Source organism: Schistocerca serialis, chromosome 9 (genome assembly GCF_023864345.2).
Source record: "Schistocerca serialis cubense isolate TAMUIC-IGC-003099 chromosome 9, iqSchSeri2.2, whole genome shotgun sequence".
NCBI lineage: Eukaryota > Metazoa > Arthropoda > Insecta > Orthoptera > Acrididae > Schistocerca > Schistocerca serialis.
Genome location: NC_064646.1, coordinates 477,522,125 through 477,540,542, shown reverse-complemented (window position 1 = coordinate 477,540,542; position 18,418 = coordinate 477,522,125). Strand labels below are relative to the sequence as shown.

Here is an 18,418-nt window from a genome sequence, read left to right as displayed (position 1 = left end):
ACTGACTGCCTATGTAAGAGCTGGCATCTTTTGTAATAATATTACTCACGTTTGATGATTAAGTATCTGTCTCTCTGTCTCTGTGTCTGTCTCTCTCTTCTTGGACCGCTGCCAGAAAAGACTCATTACAACTTCCTGACCAAGAAAGAAAACTACTGGGGTATATATTTCAGAATATAAAACCACAGGCACGGTATCCTTCTTTGGACTGACTATTACAGAGGACAAAGCAGTATTTTTACAATTATATTTATCCGTGAGACTTTCAAGTCTCAAGTGTTGGGGAGGGCACCCAACTTGGCTGTGGTGGTGTAATGGTTAGTATTTCTGCGCAGTAAACAAGAAGACGCAGGTTTGAGTTCCGGCCGCAGCACAAATTCTAATTGAATTCTTCTGCTTCGATCATTATCGTAGATAAAGAAGAGACTTGAAAGTTTCATGCTTCTACTTCAGTCTAGATGTGTTACTTCTCTTCCAATTTTGTTTGCTAACATTTAACTTCTTTGGTGATAATACTCAGTAAATGTCTGAAGATGGTCTTGTAAGCCGAAAACCGGTTAACAATAAAAGTAATCTTGTAGAGCAAAAGCAAATTGGTGTTTTTCATTTATAAGATCTAAAAGATCACCCATGGTACAGTATTTTCCCATTACGTCCAACGCCGGGGTGCTAATCCAATGCTGGCAGTAGTGACAATGTAAGGAAAAATAAGAGGAAGATATGAATTGAAGTTTGTGCATTCAACTTGAGTAGTTCGTGCAGCAATGTTGGTCATAGTGTTGTGGTGGAGTAGTGGTTAGCATTTCTGCCTAGCAAGCAAGAAGACACCGGTTCGAGTCCGGGTCGCAGCACTAACTTTAATTCATTTGTTCTGCTTCGAGCATTATCGTACATACAGTATTCGTTGGTCGTGCGATGAGGGAGGCCTCAGCATCAGTCTCCTAGCAGGTAGGATATGGCCCAACACGATATCCTCTTCTCTGCCGATTTGATGACAGGCTAGGACATACTCCCAACATCCTCAGTTGTACGAGGGGCGTTCGACAAGTAATACGATACATCTTTCCTCGGACATTTTAGATATAAAAGTGCGGAATTTGTTGCGGGACATCGTGGAATATTCCCGCCACAGTCCCTATAGTTTCATTAAGCTACAACATGGGGCCGCACTTTACGTAGTCATCAAAAAGATGTCGTAAGGGAGCTGCGTTCCAAGCAGATAGCTGTCATTGTTTCGGCGGAAAACCAGAGCATCGCAGATATTCATAGGCGCTTGCAGTATATTTACAGAGACCTGGCAGTGTACAAAAGCACGACGAGCTGTTGGGCGAGGCGCCAGTCATCATTGCAACTAGGTCGCGGTATATGCCCTACCTCCCGCGTGCCGACCGGCGCACACAGCTATGGCTCCTGCAGTGTTGCAACGTGCTGCGGCGGCGCGGTTCCTTCCGTCCCTTTACGACGAACCTGCACCTACCTGTGAACATTGTCTCAGCATATCATCAGTAGGGAAGCCGAGCGAAACCTACTGTACTTGGACGTGAACCAGGCTGCAATTAAAGTCACTAATCTACGTTACGGGAGAAAGATTTCACACGAAATGAAGGGTTGGAAATTTTCTCCTTAATTAATATATTCTGAAACTTAGGTGGACAAGTATCACTGCCAAGCCCGTGCTAGTCTTAACACCGTCACTCACAATCCCTTTCACTCACGGTAGCAAGTTTATGGTGTTACATTTCTCGAAAACGTAATAGCTACAAAAATACGGATTGTTTTTGATTGAGAATGCTCGCCAAATATTAAGTCTGTCAGTACCTAATGCAGTCACAGTTTTTAGCCGCCAACCTGCTCAATACGCCACGCGGAATTTATGTATTTTCTCGTCACAAAATTCACTTAGAAACACCGAAAATTCTACACACCCATCGGAATAATTATGCCGTCGCGCTGCAACACTTTTGATGTATGAAACATTGCTAGAGCCGGCAACTTATCATTTCCTTCGGAACTACTGCTACACACGCCCGAACTGTTTCATGGCTAGGCTCCGACTCCTCTCTAGAATAAGTCTTCTCTACCAGCAGAGAAAGGCGCGCGAGGAATATTCCTTTACCCTTGGTCAGTTTACTCAATAGCCAAAGCAAAACAACATTCTCCCGCGTCAGTCCCCGCTTTTCGTCAATAACCAATCGCAAAGTAGTAAAACTAACGACTACACTTTTTACTGACGTAATTATCTAATATGTTGAAGTTTGGTTTATGCACAAAGTTATTTACTATAGTTATTTATACCTGAATTTCCCTTTACCATAAACTTACTTTACAAATCTGTTCTACAAAAATCCCCTCTGCCCACATCCATACTTCTTCAAAATGTTAGCCGGCCGATGTGGCCGTGCGGTTCTAGGCGCTTCAGTCCGGAACCGCGGGACTGCTACGGTCGCAAGTTCGAATCCTGCCTCGGGCATGGATGTGTGTGGTGTCCTTAGGTTAGTTAGGTTTAAGTAGTTCTAAGTTCTAGGGGACTGATGACCTGAGATGTTAAGTCCCATAGTGCTCAGAGCCATTTGAACCATTTTTTCTTCAAAATGTTCGCACACTAAATCCCACTACATAACTCGTTAAACAATTATCTTCATATTAATTTTACACCACAGTCAGGCATCATTCATACTGCTAAAACACATTTAATACATTTTACATACACAAAAAGACATGATAACACTTTATGAAAATACTAGAAAAGTTTATGAAAAATATTCTATTACTTTAGTGCACTCTAGTGGACACAATCGAAACAAAATCACAGTGCCCTATCCAATATTGTCCTCTATCGGCTGATACATGCACGTCCAGTATCGCGTCACCATCTGTCACTATCCAGCCGTGAGACACACCTCCCACTTAACCGCCTCCAAGGCTGGATCGGTATACGGCGCTACGCCTCTGTGCGGACACTCTCAGCAGAGGTCATCGTTGGGTCACAGAGACTTGGCTGCACAGCTGGACGTCTCTGCTGATAGTACTGAGGTACTCGTCAATCTCTCGGTGTACTCAAATGTGTGTGCCTACTGGTTTCCTCGGCGTCTAACAGAAGACCATTTCGAGGGGCGGACGTCGATCTGAGCGGAATTTCTTGTGCGTTACGACGCTGATAGTGGGACATTTTTGTCGAACGTTGTCACAGGGGATGAAACATGGGTTCGTCACTTCAAACCGATAACAAAACATGCAATGCATGAAGTGGTGCCACACAACACAACCTCTCCTCACGAGAAAAAGTTGAAAATCGTACCTTCGATCAATCGGTAACGTCATGTCGACGGTCTTTTGGAACTCTGAGTGGTTTGCTGTTTGACGTCCTCCCTCATAGTGCTACGATCAGCCCTGAAGGGTATTGTGCTATGAGCCGTGGAAAAAATTGCTGTTTTGAAGAGCGCGCCACAGTGCGTAGTGTGAAGCAGTCGCCCTCCGTTTCTGGCGGTGGCGCCGCTGTGGTGTCTCCCTCTGATGGGAAACGGGAAAGGTAGCCAGTTCACGTGCATTTAAGGGGCGCTATGAGCTCGCTAGGCCCCCAAATTCTATCAGTCCCTCCAGATCCTTGAGCGTCATGCACTCCGCCTCGCCTTCCGTATCCGCCTCCCGTCCCCCACGCGGATCCTCTATGATCTCATTCCTTTCCCCCATCTGCTCCTATTCCTCGAACATATCCACATCCTCTACACCTCCCGCCGTCTTGAACCCCCTCACCCCTGGTTGCTCCTCTCCTCTCCCATCCCCGCCCCCTGCCACGTCTTCACTGTTGTGTCCCCCCTACCCTCCATCTCTACACCCTCCATCTCCTTTCCCAAGGTGGCTTCCGTCAACTCCCCCTCCCGGATGATGCCCTCTCTCCCTCCATTTATCCTTCCTATCAACTCTGATCCTCAATCCCCCTCCTTTCCTCTGTCCTTTCCCTGGGCTCCCTCTTCCCCCCCCCCCCTTCCGTCCTGTTTTCTCTCCACTAAACCTCTCCCTACCTCCCTTCTCCCTCCCAGTCCTTTTGTATTCCCCTCCTCTGCCTACCCCACTCCCTGTCGCGTCTGCCCCCCACCCCTCTTATGAGTCCTCATCCTCCTTCAGCTCCTTTCCCGGCTCCCCCCCTTTGCTTTCACTCTCCTTTCCCCCTTTTTTGTTTTCCCATCTTCTGTCCAGTTTCCCCCCACCTGCTCTCGACTGTGGTGTCACATTTGCCAACTTTTTAGTGCAGTGTTCCAGTGACTATTCAGTGTTGTTTGCCTTTCTCGTGTTGCGAACAGAAACCATGCTGTCGCTAGGTGTGAATTTTATGTCCTTTGTGAACAGAATCCAGACTGTCGCCGTGTTTTTTTTTAATTGTCTATTGTTTTCCCTGTCTGCTTCGTATGTATTTTTATTAGCGTCATCATCCCTGTGATGTTGTTTTAAGTTCCACGATTTCTTTTCGCCTTGTTACTCTCTAAGTCTCCGATTTTATCGCCTGTTTTTTATTATTTGTTCTCTTGATCTTTGTCACAAAATTTGTCGGCTTAAGAGCGGCATACTAAGCTGCTGCCAGCCCGCCCCCTTCGGGGGGAATTGAAATTCAATAAATAAATGAAAAAAAAACCTCGCTAGGCGGCGAGTCTGGTCAGTTGGTCAGCCGGGTCAGTGTGTGGCAGTCAGTGTCTGTCTGTCGTCCGGAGTGCTAGTATCTGTTAGGCCGCCAGTCTGCTCGAGTTTGTTCAGGCAACGGTCATTGGCAGTTGGATCGATCGGTTGGTCGGTCGCGCACTGAGACACCAGATGACTTGTCCGTCTTGAGCGTCGGCGCATGTGAGGTCGCCACGTGAGACCAGTGGGCCGCGCCGTATAGCGAGGGGTAGTGGCTTCGCGGCCGACACGAGAGCAACAGGAGTCAACCCACGATATCGGGCTGGCCGGGGCGAGCTGCGACGCCGTGAGACGGGAGATCGGCGCACCTTCCTGCGTCCGTTGAAGCGGCTGGCAGCGGACGGTTCGGGAGAGCGTTGGGGGTGCTGCGCCAGGTCTTCGCCAGAAATCGCAGTTTATTAGAAGTTAAGTGATTGTTTCATTCACTTGTGAAAATCTACTTGTTTGCTTGGTGAGGTCACCAGCCGCTTTGTTTTGGGGTCGTCCCACCAGTTTTCTCCGTTTGCCCACCCGCGGGAAGGTGGTTATTTATGAATTGGTTGGTCCGTTTTTTCCTTGTGAAGTAGGGGCGTGTTAGAGCAGCCTGCGGTTCGAGTTATTCAGTAATCTCCCTGTCAATCTGCCATACGTTAATAGCTGCCTCTGCCATATTTGTCGGATTCGGTGTTAAGGAATTTGTTGCTTGAACTGTAACGGCCGCATTCCTGAAATAAGATTTTATCTTGCCCATCATCTTGAGAGGCGGTTTATGTGTAATGTAGAGCATGTTTGTATATTTTCTGTAAGACTGCATTTCATGGGTTTTTATTTAAATGGTCATTTTAGTATATAAAGTTGCCACCCTTCCACCGTAAGAGTTTTTTTAAAAAAAATCAAGTTGCACCTTCGATGGCAAGTTATATTTTTTAATGCTAGTGTTTTGTACCATTTCCATCCCTCCTACGGGGTGCATAGTTTATTTGCTTGTGTGAGTTGTTAAAATTTTTAGTTTAAAGTAATCTGGTGTGTTGCAGATTTGCACCAGTGTAGTCTTTCAGAGGTTGTTGTGAGCGGTCGTGACTAAGGCCGTGTCAAAAGGCAGCAGCAAAGTTCTCAGTCCGAAAGCTCATACTGTCAATATTTGTTCTTTCTGCTTCTGAATAGAATTGTAACTTGATATTTTGAGGGTGCTTTCTGATTATAATTTTAAATGTTTCAATAGCCGGCCGAAGTGGCCGAGCGGTTCTAGGCGCTACAGTCTGGAGCCGCGCGACTGCTACGGTCGCAGGTTCGAATCCTGCCTCGGGCATGGATGTGTGTGTTGTCCTTAGGTTAGTTAGGTTTAAGTAGTTCTAAGTTCTAGGGGACTGATGACCACAGCAGTTAAGTCCCATAGTGCTCAGAGCCATTTGAACCATTTGTTTCAATAAAAGAAAAAAGGGCTATTAGAACTAAAATATCCATTTGTTGAAAGAAATTTAATTTGTTTTCATGAGTTACCCACTGGGAACTGCTTCCTCACTGACATAGTGTGATTAAATGTGTTAATGTTCTTGATGAATCGCTAGTAAATAAAGTAAATTCTTAAGAAAAGGTTTTGAAAGTAAATTCACGGTTCATTCTGCCCTCAAGAAGCAGAAGAAGCGACTTCACAGTATTCGTCGCCACAAAAATGCAAACGAACGTCTCCTTCTCCATGACAATGCGAGGCCTCACACAAGTCGGTGCACCCGAGAGGAGCTCACGAAAGGTCACTGGACTGTTCTTTCTTGTCCACCCTACAGCCCAGGTCTCGCACGTTTCGACTTCCATCTGTTTGGCACACTCCGCGGGAAGCAGTGCGTACTGATGCAGCAGGACGCTGGCTGCGGCATCCACTCCCGTTAACGCTGCATATGCCATCACGGAACGGAAATTATGTTACACAGTAGATTTTTACAACCAAAAGAGTTGGGAACAATATGGTGATTGGAGTCCAGAAAAAAGCCAACCTGATTTCATAAAAAAGTATTGCATTACTTACTGAACGTCCCTCGTATGTTTATATTCTTTAACGTCTACCTTCTCTTACAATTTTCGTCCCCTGGATCAATTACAGTCCTACCCTTAAGCCTTAACTACATGTTGTATCATCCTGTCCCTTTCTTACTTATTTCATTTCACACAAGTTCAGCTAAGGGCCTCCTCATTTCTTATCTTATCAGTCCACTTGCTTCAGTATCCTTCTGTGACATCCCTCCTAGGACGCATCGATTCTCTTCTTTTCTGGTTTTCCCATACACCTTAATTCACTTCCGTATCACGCTCAGAAACTTTTTCTCATATCATGACTTTTATGTCAAACTAAAGGTGGCGGGGGAAAAATACACGGAGCGAAAGGTTATTTACAATTTGTACAGAAAGCAAATGGCAGTTATAAGAGTCGAGGACGATGAAAGGGAAGCAGTGGTTGGGAAGGGAGTGAGACAGGGTTGTAGCCTCTCTCCGATGTTATTCAATCTGTATATTGAGCAAGCAGTAAAGGAAACGAAAGAAAAAATCGGAGTAGGAATTAAAATCCATGGAGAAGAAATTAAAACTTTGAGGTTTGCCGATGACATTGTAATTCTGTCAGAGACAGCAAAGGACTTGGAAGAGCAGCTGAACGGAATGGACAGTGTCTTGAAAGGAGGATATAAGATGAACATCAACAAGAGCAAAACGAGGATAATGGAATGTAGTCGAATTAAGTCGGGTGATGCTGAGGGAATTAGATTAGGAAATGAGACACTTAAAGTAGTAAAGGAATTTTGCTGTTTGGGGAGCAAAATAACTGATGATGGTCGAAGTAGAGAGAATATAAAATGTAGACTGGCAATGGCAAGGAAAGCATTTCTGAAGAAGAGAAATTTGTTAACATGAGTATAGATTTAAGAGTCAGGAAGTCGTTTCTGGAAGTATTTGTATGGCGTGTAGCCATCTATGGAAGTGAAACATGGACGATAAAGAGTTTGGATAAGAAGAGAATAGAAGCTTTCGAAATCTGGTGATACAGAAGAATGCTGAAGATTAGATGGGTAGATCACATAACTAATGAGGAGGTACTGAATAGAATTAAGGAGAAGAGGAGTTTGTGGCACAGTTTGACTAGAAGAAGGGATCGGTTGGTAGGACATGTTCTGAGGCATCAAGGGATCACCAATTTAGTATTGGAGTGCAGCGTGGAGGGTGAAAATCGTAGAGGGAGACCAAAAGATGAATACACTACGCAGATTCAGAAGGATGTAGGTTGCAGTAGGTAATGGGAGATGAAGAAGCTTGCACAGGATAGAGTAGCATGGAGAACTGCATCAAACCAGTCTCAGGACTGAAGACCACAACAACAACAATGTCAAACTAATAGGCTTCCTTTGTTCCTAATTGAAGCCATTGTTGCAATAACCAGAAACGTCTATTTTTGACTGAAAATGAGCTTTTACTACCATTGCATAATTTGATAACTGCTCGATGGTATGTTTGCAATAGTAAGACGTACCTGGGACCGATTCAGAATAACATAGGGAGTGGACTTGTCGACGTGGTCTCTTTGGATCAAGAATCAGATACGTCCAGGATTTGTCTTGTCATTGCACCAAACAGTAGTCTAACTGTGGCATGCGAAAGCAGGACACAACGCAGGTATATCTACAGAGGTCTTTCTGTACAGAATGTTACTATGGTTGATGTCACACATGATCTAGTTTTGGTCATCCCATCCCACGTAAAAAAAGCTGTACAGGTCTAACATGGAGACTGCTGATAATAAGAAGTCCATTATTCCACAGTACAAACTGTGCTGGCGTACGCTGGCGCCAGTGGTTACGAGAGTATCGATAAAGGCCAACGACAAAACTCGCTGGTAAAAGGCCGTCAACGCCCTGTCAGCCGCCAGTATTTGGGATCGCCCCCGCGGACCGGAGGACCAGTTTCGTCAGTTAGTTCGTTCCAGTTAGCAAGTTAGTTCGAGCCTGTACGCCATGAGACATCCAGCGTGTCACCGAGGCAGAGCTTCAGACTTAGCGTCTAGTGCAGAGGACTTACAGTGGACATAGGGGACTTCAGCAGCAAAAGAGAGCTTGTACCACAGCACATGGAAACGTTCTTTATGAATAAAGAACCCAGTTATTAATTGCATGGAATTAGTGTTATAGAACGAGGATACCCGCCACCAGCCAACATCCTCTCCTTGCATCCCATGGTACAGCTCTGTAGAAACACCGAGACGACATAAAAGCGACTAAAGACAATAAAAATTCTTTGAACACTCCACTGAACATAAGCATGCAGTTCACTGTACAGTATCACTATCAGAACTTATCTATCATGGTTTCGTCATTCAGGAACCCTCAGCTACATTAACTTTGTCTGAGGACAAACTTTATTAAGTGGCTCTCCAGTTAAATCTGAGAAATATAGAGGTGTCTTGCAGCTTGCCGAGAAGTACAGGTTGGTCGTAAATAAACTTTTGCTACTTGAGAGGGCCCCTATGGGAAACGAGTGATCATAGGACGATGAAATTTGTAGAAATATTTTTTAGAACGTGCGCAAGAGAGAAAATAAAAATAGCATAGAATGAAACACATTTTTGTTACCACATGAGAGGAAAGGAATGAAGTGTTGTACAGTAGCTGCAGTGTAGGGTCTCCCACGCATGTGTGTGTGTCGTCCGGGCGCGACCATGGAGGTCGAAATACACCCACCGTCCTAATTACAGATCACGATACTAAATATCACAGACCACGGACTGGATATCGGCCTACTTTGATCTCGCGATCCCGAGCAAAACATCAGATGGCGGCAACTCTTTGATACTGATACGTGAGAAAATCCTGTCGAAACCTTCTCTCTTCCCCCCCCCCCCCTCTCTCTCTCTCCCCAAAGTGGCTACTGCGAGCATCTGTCGTGTGCCACACTGCCCTCCCAGCTGTGGATGTCTTGGAAATACACCATCATTCTATCAAATTGATTGACTAATTAATTAAATTCGTACCCTCTGTGTGGGACAGTTTTCTCTTGCATCCTATTGGTTAATATTAGGACCGATATATTTGATGGGACTCGACCTCGCAGCTGGATTTTTTTCCCTTGCCTTCTTTTGGTTTATGCTTGCACAGTTAATCGTTTGGTAGGAAGTCCATTACGTTGGGGATAGCTCAGAATTTCAAATTTCAGCTCAACTGAATGCTATGTCTCCAAAATTCTGTGGAGTAGTCAGATTGATGTGCGTACTCGCATTGCCACTATTGGAAACAATAAACTGACGAATGGGAAATTCGACATCCCGACTTGAAGCAGTGCTGCATAAAATGATGACGCATAGGCCGGAAACACTGCTGCCATGATCGCAGCCACACCCGTAGTCACCACCCCAGCCATGGAGGGCATCCGGGGATGACTTGGAGTGGTAGGGTTTCGGCCGTTATCAATGTATCCAGCACCAACACTTGGGAGTGGTCGGTATTACATCACTCGATTTTCCACGGAGAACACATGCAACATACGTGATCGCGGAGACAGACTGGCGCATATTGAGTATTAGTTCAGTATTCAGCTATCCAGAGGTCGTCGCGAGGGCCGCCGCCAAGACTTGTCCCCTCAACAATGAGCAAGAAGCGGCTAGCTCTCCAGCGAGAACTTTTCTTTGTGCCCACCGCTCGCGATAGTCTTAAGCCGGAAACGTCAATTCATCCCATTCAGCGACTACCTCCGCCACGCACCCAGACAGCCGGCAGAGTCGCCCTAGGAAACCAGCCACATATTTATCACTGTAATTACAGTTAAATATTACGATTGCAGTCCTTATCTGGTGAAATTCGAGAATGAGCAATGTACCGGAAACATCACTTTTTCACAGCTGTGGCTCTGGGAGGAATCTCGCATTGAAATTTCAATATCTACGCGCATGTCTTCTTTAGGACTGGACACGATTTTTAACGTAAAATCTTTCATCCCCTTCACATGAAACCGATGCAGGCACGCTTACACACAAAGAAACAGCGCAGTTGCGCTAGATTTTGACAACCGTGCTACATTTACAAGTAATTCTAGAATATGTAGTGAGAAGTGATGTCATGATCATGTGAGCAGAAGTGACATAAAATCAGTAAAATTATGAAAATTGTCGGAAAGCATAAATTGAGGGAAAATACTACAAAATGTGGGGAGATTCAGTTAAAATGAATGAGTACTTGCATGTCTGCTTGGTGAAGGAACATTCTTACGCATGGAAGAGTATGTGACAGTAAGAGGAAGACAAGATAAACTCGACATGGAAACACCGGGAACCAGGGAAACAGTCATTTTTCGTCGTCAGCGACAAGATGATTGGAATAGATTGTTTAACGTGGATGACCATAAAATGTAGACTAATAAATTTATATACACTCCTGGAAATGGAAAAAAGAACACATTGACACCGGTGTGTCAGACCCACCATACTTGCTCCGGACACTGCGAGAGGGCTGTACAAGCAATGATCACACGCACGGCACAGCGGACACACCAGGAACCGCGGTGTTGGCCGTCGAATGGCGCTAGCTGCGCAGCATTTGTGCACCGCCACCGTCAGTGTCAGCCAGTTTGCCGTGGCATACGGAGCTCCATCGCAGTCTTTAACACTGGTAGCATGCCGCGACAGCGTGGACGTGAACCGTATGTGCAGTTGACGGACTTTGAGCGAGGGCGTATAGTGGGCATGCGGAAGGCCGGGTGGACGTACCGCCGAATTGCTCAACACGTGGGGCGTGAGGTCTCCACAGTACATCGATGTCGTCGCCAGTGGTCGGCGGAAGGTGCACGTCCCCGTCGACCTGGGACCGGGCCGCAGCGACGCACGGATGCACGCCAAGACCGTAGGATCCTACGCAGTGCCGTAGGGGACCGCACTGCCACTTCCCAGCAAATTAGGGACACTGTTGCTCCTGGGGTATCGGCGAGGACCATTCGCAACCGTCTCCATGAAGCTGGGCTACGGTCCCGCACACCGTTAGGCCGTCTTCCGCTCACGCCCCAACATCGTGCAGCCCGCCTCCAGTGGTGTCGCGACAGGCGTGAATGGAGGGACGAATGGAGACGTGTCGTCTTCAGCGATGAGAGTCCTTCTGCCTTGGTGCCAATGATGGTCGTATGCGTGTTTGGCGCCGTGCAGGTGAGCGCCACAATCAGGACTGCATACGACCGAGGCACAAACGGCCAACACCCGGCATCATGGTGTGGGGAGCGATCTCCTACACTGGCCGTACACCACTGGTGATCGTCGAGGGGACACTGAATAGTGCACGGTACATCCAAACCGTCATCGAACCCATCGTTCTACCATTCCTAGACCGGCAAGGGAACTTGCTGTTCCAACAGGACAATGCACGTCCGCATGTATCCCGTGCCACCCAACGTGCTCTAGAAGGTGTAAGTCAACTACCCTGGCCAGCAAGATCTCCGGATCTGTCCCCCATTGAGCATGTTTGGGACTGGATGAAGCGTCGTCTCACGCGGTCTGCACGTCCAGCACGAACGCTGGTCCAACTGAGGCGCCAGGTGGAAATGGCATGGCAAGCCGTTCCACAGGACTACATCCAGCATCTCTACGATCGTCTCCATGGGAGAATAGCAGCCTGCATTGCTGCGAAAGGTGGATATACACTGTACTAGTGGCGACATTGTGCATGCTCTGTTGCCTGTGTCTATGTGCCTGTGGTTCTGTCAGTGTGATCATGTGATGTATCTGACCTCAGGAATGTGTCAATAAAGTTTCCCCTTCCTGGGACAATGAATTCACGGTGTTCTTATTTCAATTTCCAGGAGTGTATGTCGGATCACAAGGCCAGGTGTGATCCGAAAGTTATTGGCAACAGCCTAATAAATATTTATAAAGGATCCTTAGGTGAAGAGCATTGTATTATCAGCTGAGGGACTGCAAAATACAAGTACAGAATGGATCATGTGTTTAACTCTGTGCAAGCCTTTAGGTGTTTTAAACTCTAATAAACAGTGTTTCCTCTGTGCTTCTCTGTCCTCTCTACCAATCACAACTGGGCGGTATCAGGTAACAAATACTTTAGAGAACAGTTGCTGCATGGTTGTTAACAACATTTGCTGTATGTCTGCTGAGGTAATAGTGATGCTTACAAGCTGACTGCTCTCTTTGAATCTTTGGTGGAAAAGAGACCACCTGCCTGTATACTGACATAGATCTGCGTAAAAGGATGATAAGAAAGTAGATGTAGTAATTAGTTCAGATGAGTTATAAAGAAGTATGATTTAATGGCAGGTTGGCAATGCGTTCAAGAAAGAGTAGGTCATTTATCATGCATTTTTATTCTCCCAGAATGCATCAGCTGTATGGTATAACTTGTGTTCGACTTGTATGCGATTGCTTGTGCTATGTGCAACTTAAAGCGTCATGTACCTGCAATCGTTAACAGCAAACTTCTCCATACCACATTAAGCAGATGGCTTCCAATGTATGTGTGATGAATCATGTCCATCGATGGGAAATCTACACGCAACAAAAAAAGTTTTGCATCACCTCGGTTTCGAGACTCCCGGAACCTGTACAGAAAATTGGAATAGAGATTAACATAAACACCACTTCCGCCCCTTTTATTTCTCATGAAAACCACACATTGCATGTTGTACCACCATACAGCGCGACCTTCAGAGGTGATGGTCCAGACTGCTGTACACCAGTAGCACGTCCTCTTGAATTGATGTATTCGTCGTGGATACTATCCACACGTTCATCAAGGCACTGTTTTTCCAGATTATTCCACTCCTCAACGGCGATTCGCCGGAGATCACTCAGAGAGGTTGGTGGGTCATAAACAGACCTTTCCAATATATCCCAGGCATGCTGGCCACTCCAGTCGAGCGATGTCGTCATCCTGAAGGAAGTCATTCACAAGATGTGCACGACGGGGGCGCGAATTGTCGTCCATGAAGACGAATGCCTCGCCAATATGCTGCCGATATGGTTGAACTATCGGTCGGAGGATGGCATTCACGTATCGTACAGCCGTTACTGCACCTTTCATGACCACCAGCGGCGTATGTCGGCCTCACATAATGCCACCCCAAAACATCAGGGAACTTCTTCATTGCTGCACTCGTTGGGCAGTGTGTCTAAGGCGTTCAGCCTGACCGGGTTGCTTCCAAACACGTCTCCGACGATTGTCTGGTTGAAGGCATACACGACACTCATCGGTGAGAGAACGTGACGCTAATCCTGAGCTGTCCATTCGGCATGTTGTCGGACCCGTCTGTACTACGCTGCATGGTGTCGTTTTTGCAAGGATGGACCACGCCAGGAGAGCTTCTGTAAATTTTGGATGGTAGGAGACGAGGTACTGGCAGAAGTAAAGGTGTGAGGACGGGGAGTGAGTCGTGCTTGGGTAGCTCAGTTGGCAGAGCACTTGCCCGCGAAAGGCAAAGGTCCCGAATTCGAGTCTCGGTCCGGCACACAGTTTTAATCTGCTAGGAAGTTTCATATCAGCGCACACTCCGCTGTAGAGTGAAAATTTCATTCTAGAAACATCGCCCAGGTTGTGGCTAAGACATGTCTCCGCAATATCCTTTCTTTCAGGAGTGCTAGTTCTGCAAGGTTCGCAGGAGAGCTTCTGTAAAGTTTGGAAGGTATGACACGAGGTACTGGCAGAAGTAAAATTGTGAGGACGGGGCGTGAGTCGTGCTTGGGTAGCTCAGTTGGTAGAGCACTTGCCCGTGAAAGGCAAAGGTCCCGAGTTCGAGTCTCGGTCCGGCACACAGTTTTAATCTGCCAAGAAGTTTCAGCATCTATATTCAATGTCGCCATATTTGTGTGGAAGAGCACTTTATTCGGAAACAATACCATACCCCAATTAATATAGCCTGTATAGTTTTTAACATGGAACATCGTTAGTGATACTTGTGTGTGCCTGTAGAAGCAAGACTACTCTTTAGTTAGGATGACAGTAACATAGTCGTTGCGATCGTATTTTTTAATAGCTGATTGCTTATATGGTGACGGTGTGTCTCTTCCTAAGACAAACTGGTACCACTTGCAAGAAAAACAACTGGATCATGTCCACTTTCGCTCAGTATTGTTTGGTGCCACAAGCATTCGGTTATTGGCGAAGTATTATACTAAGTAAGGGATGTGTGATAGATTCGCTGTGAACAGTAGGCTTATAAAGTACGTGTTGGGGTGTAAAGTTACTGTGGTCAGTATTTCGACACTTTGAAAGAAAATAGTGTACAGGTGTAAAGGAGGTACGGATTTGACATGGAAAACTGCGATTTCGGTACATTTATAGCTGCAAGGGGAATGCAGATTTGCACTGAAAATTATGTCCAGTCACAAGGAGAATATAGACACTCAGATTTCAACGTGAGATTCGTCCCAGAGCCACAGCTGTCAGGAGAAAGTATTTCGGATGCTTTAGTCATTGTCGAATGGGACTGCAATCGTAATATTTAATTCTAATTACAGTGATAAATATGTGGCTGGCTTCCTAGGAGGACTCTGCTGGGCGTCGCGAACTGCAGGTACAAAGTAAAGTTCCAGCCGGCCAAATAACCGGTTCTTGCTCGCATCTGCGGAGACAAGTCCTGGCTGCGGCCCCCACGGCACCCAATGGATAGCTGTGTAGTGAACTCAGTATGCATAGCACTGTCTCCGTGCTTGCGTATGTTGCGTGTACTCTCTGTGGAAAATTGTGCGATTCAGTTTCGACCACTGCCAACAAGTTGGCTCTGGATATATTGATAACATCCGAAATCCTACCACTCCAATCATCCCTGGATGCCCTCCACGGCTGGGATGGCGCACTCTGGCAGGAACGCACGTCCACGACTCTGGCTGCAGTCGCGGCTGCAGTTATCTGCAGTCGCGGCTGCAGTTTTCCGCAGTCACTGAGTGTTGAGGCTGGCGGTGTATGACGCTGTGGGTGCTCTGCGTGTGGACACCTAGGAGTTGAGTGGGCGGTATGTACCAGTGTTTACAGCAATCTCAGGCATCTAGCCGTGAAAACTACTTGGATAGTGATTTAGTGCTTCTCAATACATTGTAGTGCACTCTGTATTGTAGTGCTAGTTGTTGTTCTTACTATTCTATCCTCCTCCTCCTCCTCCTCCGTCCTGGTGTATCTGGGAGAACAAATTTAGAAATTCTACAGTGCTTTACAAAATCCACTTAGCAGACGTGTAGTGGTCGGGAATTCCACAACCGCGGCGGTGTAAATTCACGTAGAAATCTGAAATTCCAAGTATCATTTTATACAGTACCGCTTCTTTCGAGGCGTCAAATTCCCGACTGACCAGTTTATTGTTTCCAATAGCGGCAATGCGAGCACACACATCAATCGAGCCATTCCACAGATTCCTTATGGCAACTGTGCCAGCGTCCACCAATAGAAGGCAAGAGAAAAACATCATGAAGGGTTTGGAAACCGGACAGTTGCAAGTTCGAATCCCGCCAAATATACCAGTCCTAGTTTCCAGCAATAGAATGCAAGGAAAAACTGTCCCACACATGTGGTGTTGATTTAATTAATTAATCAATCAATCTAGCAGAGCGAGGAAATATTTCAAAGACATCCACAGCTGGTGATTTACTAGGTATCTACTACTTTGTTCAGGACAAAAGAGGGTTTAGTGCGGCGCAGGACTGATGCTCACTGTGCAGGATGTAGACACGTGAGACAGGCAGAGAGAAAGAGAGAGTGGGCAGGGAAAGACAGAGAGAGAGAGAGACAGACAGAGAGAGAGGGGGGGGGGGAGTGATTCAATAGGAATTTCTCATGTATCATGGCAAACCCAGCCAACAGTCAAATGCACGAGAGAGGCTCAGTGGTGGCTACTAAATTGCACTTCATTCTATTCCTTTATGATTTCAATTATTATGTCATGAGAAGCAGGACTGTGGGCAAATTGATTAAATAAAGAATATGAATCAACATATTATTGACATTACTTTGAATTTCGGGTCATGAGATACTTCCTCCCCAGCACAGAGTGAGTCTATCTCCCGCCATTTTTATCTGGAAGGGGCGGGGAGGTGGGGGTGAGGGGTGGGGGTGGGGGTGGGACGTCCTGTGGTGTGGGGGTCATAAATCAGTTAACAGAACAATAGCATACCGGGAAGTGAGAGGGTCATAAATCAATAGTTTGTCCTTGAATGTACGCAACCCGCACTAAGGAAATCACTGATACCTACTTTACCTTAGTATTTATGACAACCTCAGATGAAATTTATAAAAACTGGTTCATGACAGAACTGATACGGATGCTGCAATCAGCTCGTCAGAAGGAGAAGCGCAATGAACCTCATTTTAACCTTTCACATGTGACTTTATTGCCATTACCCCTGTTTCATAATTGTCAGACCCCTTATATTATTTATTAACCTATAAAATGCTAATAGTTACTCATTTATTCACTCGAAATCAAATTCATAAAAAAAGTTATTTGGTGCAAGAGAGACTCAAATCACTTTTTTTTAATTCAATAGATATTATTTTACATATTTGTCTGGCTATGTAATAACCTACTATGCTGTGCTAGTATCCTAAGTAAAGATTTGAAAAAGACGAGACCCATAAATTTTTTTTTTAATTTGTGGCCAGTTTTTTGAGTTTCGCTCGAAATTATGCAAACCTGATTTACACAGTTATTGCAGGAGTCTATGGGCGTTCAACGGCTAGGTTATTATCGCTGTTTATTCCATCAATGCCTTCCGTTTCGAAGTTAAGTTTGTTGCTAATCTAATTTCTGTTGCTTGTGAATACTATCATATTTGTTTTACTGTGAATCCATGTCCTGCGCTCATTAAACTGTTCAGTTAATGCAACAGATACTATAATTTTTCGGCGCTTTTAATCTCACTCCTGAATCTGTCTTTTAATCGTTTCTTTACCTTGTCGTTACACAAGATCAACAGCGGAAGAGAAAGTGTGAATCACTGCCTCACTTTTGTCATAATCCCAGCACTTCCCTCTTCCATTCTTATTCTTATATCTTGATTCTCGTTTGTATCGCATGTCCTCCGTCTTTTCTTACGGTGTATATACATTTTCATAAGAATTTCAAACATATTGCACTGCTTTACAGCGTTAAACGGTTTTGTAGCTTGATAAATTTCGAGAAGGAGTCTCGATGCCTCTTAAGAGTTTTAACTATAACTTGGAAATTAAATTTTTGTGCGTTTGCAGGTATATATCTGGAGTTGTTGTGCTCATTGAACCTCAGCATCACAGCACTGTAGCTCACCTCTAGAGGAACCAAGTAAACATGGCGCACTCGGTTGATACAGTGGAGTAATGTGCGGTATTTCGCTTTCTGCATTTGCAAGTGAGCAACGCTGTAACATTCCACGTTTAGTTGTGGAAGTGCATGCCAACAAAGCACCGTCATACAGAGGGTGGACGAAAATATGGGAACGCCATAATCACAGAACACTACCATGCCTAATACGCCGTAGGAACCCCTCTGGCATTCGAAATAGCTTCCAGTCGTCTCAGAATAGGGAATCAGCAAAGTACTGGCAAGCACGTATCGACGACAGATACAGATAGTGAGAGATGCGACAATTCATCCTTGTGCTCACAAAACCCGTCTTGGACGAACTGTCTGAATATGGGTGTTGTCGTCTTGGAACAGAAAATCACAACTGGGAACCAACATTGTACCATGGGATGGACCTGAGCAGCCAAAATGGTCACGTAACCATTGGCAGTATTATCACTTTACGGAGTAACCATGGAGCCCACGGAATACC

At 45.7% G+C, this 18,418-nt stretch overlaps 1 protein-coding gene and 1 non-coding gene across 2 annotated transcripts in view; one reads left to right on the top strand and one right to left on the bottom strand.

The window, feature by feature from the left end:
* The window catches only part of LOC126419723 (protein qui-1), a 918,484-nt gene that overhangs the window by 355,832 nt on the left and 544,234 nt on the right, over positions 1-18,418 (bottom strand). The window lies entirely within an intron of this gene.
* Trnas-uga (transfer RNA serine (anticodon UGA)) lies at positions 14,352-14,426 on the top strand. Its single transcript has one exon. It is a non-coding gene; the product is annotated as a tRNA-Ser (tRNA).